Source organism: Sturnira hondurensis, unplaced genomic scaffold (assembly GCF_014824575.4).
Source record: "Sturnira hondurensis isolate 20B ecotype Veracruz unplaced genomic scaffold, ASM1482457v3 Scaffold0008640, whole genome shotgun sequence".
Taxonomy (NCBI): domain Eukaryota; kingdom Metazoa; phylum Chordata; class Mammalia; order Chiroptera; family Phyllostomidae; genus Sturnira; species Sturnira hondurensis.
The window spans coordinates 20929363-20933950 of record NW_028081271.1 but is presented as its reverse complement, the minus strand read 5'-3'; positions in this window follow the sequence as shown (position 1 = coordinate 20933950).

The window sequence follows — 4588 nt, the reverse complement described above, 5'->3', positions numbered from 1 at the left end:
AAAAACAAACCTTTACCTTTTTGTCTCAAAAAAATTCTGAGCCTTGTATTTTCATCTCTTTATGAACTTTTATTTCCTTGGCTAAATTTTGGTTGAAGGTTTTTGAACATGGCAATGCAAAGTTGATACCACTCAGGAAATAAAATAAATTCCCGGAAAATGGGGGACAGCTAACGTTTCCTCGCAGGTTCACTGCTTTCCACCTGCCTCCACATTTTGTGTTATATATTCCAAGGACGTGTGTGAGAACAACGCCCATCCTGTTTTGTTTGCAAATCCGAAGACTACTGGCTGATTTAGGTGTCAGATCTTGGGACTTGGATTGCTTCCCGTAACTTCTGACAAAATATCACAAGAAAAAAGGAAAAGGTAGTAAGAGGCCATCTAAAGACAATCAAACAACCATTAATCCCTTCCTCTTCCATACACAATAAACATTAGCTGTAGCTCAATTAAACTCTACAGTTCACAGATGTTCACCCTAATGATTGCCCCGCAACAGCGGTCTTCTCATTAAGGTGTTCGGAACTGCACATGCGCCAGCTCCTCCCCCTCCAGGGAACGCGAGTGGAGAAAAGCACAGGTAACCAGACATGCCTGGCATAACAAGCAGGAGACAGCTGCCTGCTCTTGCTAGAAAAGGTGTATCAGCAGGATTTATCATCATGTTTTTTTGCCAACACATCACCCCCCGGCCCCCTTTGAGCCATTAACAGTGAAAATACAGGAGAACTTGACAGAGGCAGACACCAAAAGTGGGTCCCCGGAGCCTGGAGCCATCTGGAATAAACACAAGTATTCCGTGCGCCTGGGTGCTGCCTGAACAGAAGCCAACTTGGCTTTCACACAGAATGTGCTTTTTTGCCTTGTTTCTTCAGATGCCCCAGACACTTCAAACTATGCTTCCTTTGGGGAAATTAGTTGCATAACGAAGCTATGGAAGCTACTGGAGATGAATTTTAAACAGTTCATTAGCTAGAAAGGATCGGTAGTAAGTGGTACCCCTTTCCTTGAAAAGCAAAGGAACGATAAACTCAGTGAGTAGGATGCTTGAATCTCAGAGATGGGTGTTCCCTTTTCCCACCAGTCAGTCCCAAGCCTGCGGACACCCACCTGCAGCGTCCTGGACCCAGCTGCTGGGGTGCGGTGCCTACGGGGGTAGCGACAGCGCCACCTGTGCAACGCAAACTAATACCCTCCGATCTCTGGATATGACTGTAGTTACAACCTCAGAATAGGTTTTTCATTTGTTTGACTTTCATGCAAATAAATGTCTGTCTCTCAAACTTTGGCAAAGATTACAACTTTTAAAGCATCCTTACTTTTAAAGAAGTAGCAAAGTCATTGCAAATCAAGGTGCCTCCGCTCTAAAAATCTCGGTATTTTCTAGCTGGACCAGATCCTTGTTCAGAAGAACACATTTCTTGGAAAATAGTCTGTGGCTGCAAAGGGACGCGTTTGGAACAGGAACTTTGAGCCAGGTATTATCAGCCAACTTGAGACCTAGTCTCTGGTGAGGTCAGTCAACAGGGTTTCTGTGATGGAGAGGCCGGACTCTTTTGAAAGACAAGAAAGGCCCGATCTGCCATGAACGGTTCAAGGGCCTTGACCTTTTACCAGAGACTGGCAATCAGCACGGCAGGATGGAAACCTTCCAGATTCTGTAGGGCCAGATTTGGAAACCCAGGTCCGGAACTACATCCAGGGGAGAGAAAATATTAGTGCTGAATCGGTTTCTTTAAATTTGAGTTTACCCTTGTCTTGAGTAGAGAAAATCAACCCCATTGTTTATAAAAAGGAAATGTTTTAGGACATAAAACATTTTAATGGTAGAAAAAAATCTAAATGCAGTTCTTGGAGCCATTTTGTTAAATGCTGATCTAGGTAGGGTTATTGTTTTAACAATTACCCCAATTGCCTGGCAAATAATTGGGACCTGGAAAAGTTGTAAACATTGCATTAACTCCATGTGTAGCATTTCCCAGGAAGACCAGTATTAGGCAAAGCTTGGCTTTTAGCACCTTTCTCTTCAAGCTCTGTACTTCCGGAATCCTCACCCCACCCCAGGAACTCACGCACTGATACACACATTTAGAGTCTTTTCCAGAATGGTTGCTTCTCGCATCTGCCTTCCTTTACCTTCTAGTTTTTTCTCCCTTTCCCTTCCTTGCTCCAAAACACATCTTTCCCTTGAGACTTACACTGGAATTGCTGTGGATGCCAAGATCTGGATGACGATGATGTTCTACATACTCCAGATCTGATTCATTTGTTAGCTAATGGTGGTGAAAAGGAACCACACACAGCCTAGGGGGTGTGTGAGGAAAACCACAGGACGGGGGCTGGCAGACTCCGCAGTCTGTGTGGACTGGGGACTAGAACGCTTCACGACTGTATCTAGGGGCTCTTGTGTGGGTCTGCAGAGGTTCCAGATACTCATGGGTAAAGGAAACATTTTAGTTCCAAGATCAATCACCAGATTTTAATGCAACAGAGAGAAAAAAAGTGCATTGTGGTCATTTCATGTTGCACATCCAGTGACAACTTACCTTCTTAAATTTATTGGGGTAACATTGGTCAATAACATTGTACAGGGGTTGGCCAAAGGAGGTGTAAATCATAACACAAGAATAAACTCTGTTTTGTGTACTTAAAACTATAAGCCTGCTTTTGCCCTTCTTGTATACGTTTCAAGTACACAATTCTAGAATACATTTTCTGTGTATTGCATTGTGTGCTCACCACCCAAAATTTAGGTTCCCTTCCCTACCATTCATTTGACCCCTTTTAAACAACCACTTGTCAAGTTGTGAGTGCAGTAGGAAAGAATAATCACAATTATTAGAAAATATTACTAATACACTCCCCCCTTTTTCACTATACGTATGTCATTGGAACATTCTTCACAATCTTCAACCAAAACAACATAACACAACAGATTATATGCAGAAGCAGATTTGAGCGTCTGGCTGTCTTCTTTTAACACAGACATTAAAGGGATCAGCAAAACAGAAAACAATGCCATTGTGTCAGTAGTTTTAAAAAATATATAGTGACTTTTTAAAAAGGTATGTTATTTATGCTAGCATGTAACAAGTTAATATTGTTACATGAAATAAATTAGTAAAATATATTTTTAATTTCTAATATGATAAATACTGATAGATATAGCTCATATTAAAATTTTTTTAGGGTTCTCAGCAATTTCAAACGGCATAAAGTTGTCCTAAAACAAAATCATTTAAGATGACCCACAGTTCAAGATTGTCTCCAGCCATTTCATCTCAGCACCCCAAGCATTAGGCCTAAAAGACAACATAATCTGTTATCGCAAAGGTTATCTCTGGTCTCTCGTTATTACTTTTGAGCTGAACCTTGAGGAGAACTCATTTCTGTTCACAGGCTCTATAGCAGTCAATGCTGTATGACATCTTCAATCTGGGCTCTGCAACTTCCTGAAACCGCACGAAAAAATACCTGTGTGATTGCACACTTTCTAAGGAGAATTCTCTTAGCTTTCCTAAGCCACAGAGGGCGTAGTGATGCACCGAAGACAGCAACCACAGCTCTGAGAAGGAAAACAGCTGTGCCCACCGCTGCCTCCAGCAGCACCTTGAGTTTATACTCCCAGTGCTACTCAGGGGCTTGGTTGTAGACTGTTGGTCATCCAGCTTCCATTAAGATCCATCTGATACATGGTCATGTGCATGTTGAAAAGCGGAGAAGAAGAGCATGAAATTTTATAAATATTACAAATGGAAAAATATAAGGCTGTTTATGCAGGAATAAAGATTGAAATGGAATATGCAAAAAAGAAGCTAGCTTTGACAAGTCTGGAAAATTACATTTTCCTCATCCTCAAAATGTGTATTAAAAAACTTTATATATTGCTTCTACTATTAAAAAGTGCTGATATGAACACTGGGCATGAGGTGATTTTCCTTCTGAGCAGTCTAGAAACTTAGAACAACATTTAATGTTCAACATTTAATGCAGTAACTCTCTTAGCCTATATATCTATTTTTCTCCTCATTTATGGTTTTCATTATTTTATGATCATTGCAGTGTCTATACTTTCATTGTAAGTCATGTTGGATTGTTTTTGAAAACAAACTTAATTCATCAGACAAATCAGATGAATTAATACTTCCTAATGTATTGATTCTTATAAAAATGGCAAAGAGTGCCTGCCTGTGAGAGCCCGTGACTGCTTGTCATTGCGTCCCAGCTGGAAGAGAGAGACGGGGAAGACAATGAAAAGGAGGGTCTATGAACTTGTGTGCTTTAACTGTTTTCCCACATGAACTATCTTTCCTTATGATGGTACTAATTTTCAAGGTCTTTAAAGATCCTTGGAAATGCCTTGAACAAATGTACTTGTTCCTCTCATCTGGCATGAGGACCACTTACCCTGGCCAGAGCCAGGTCTGGTCCAAGTCCATCCCATTCAGTCAGGTTGAGGAATCCTTGAACTCACTTTGGCTCTCCAGCTATTGACCCGGCCCACATCCACTGGTGAGAACCATATATTCTCAAGCAAGAACTTGAAAAAGGGCCTCAGGATGGATCCCAGTCCCACACGACGGCT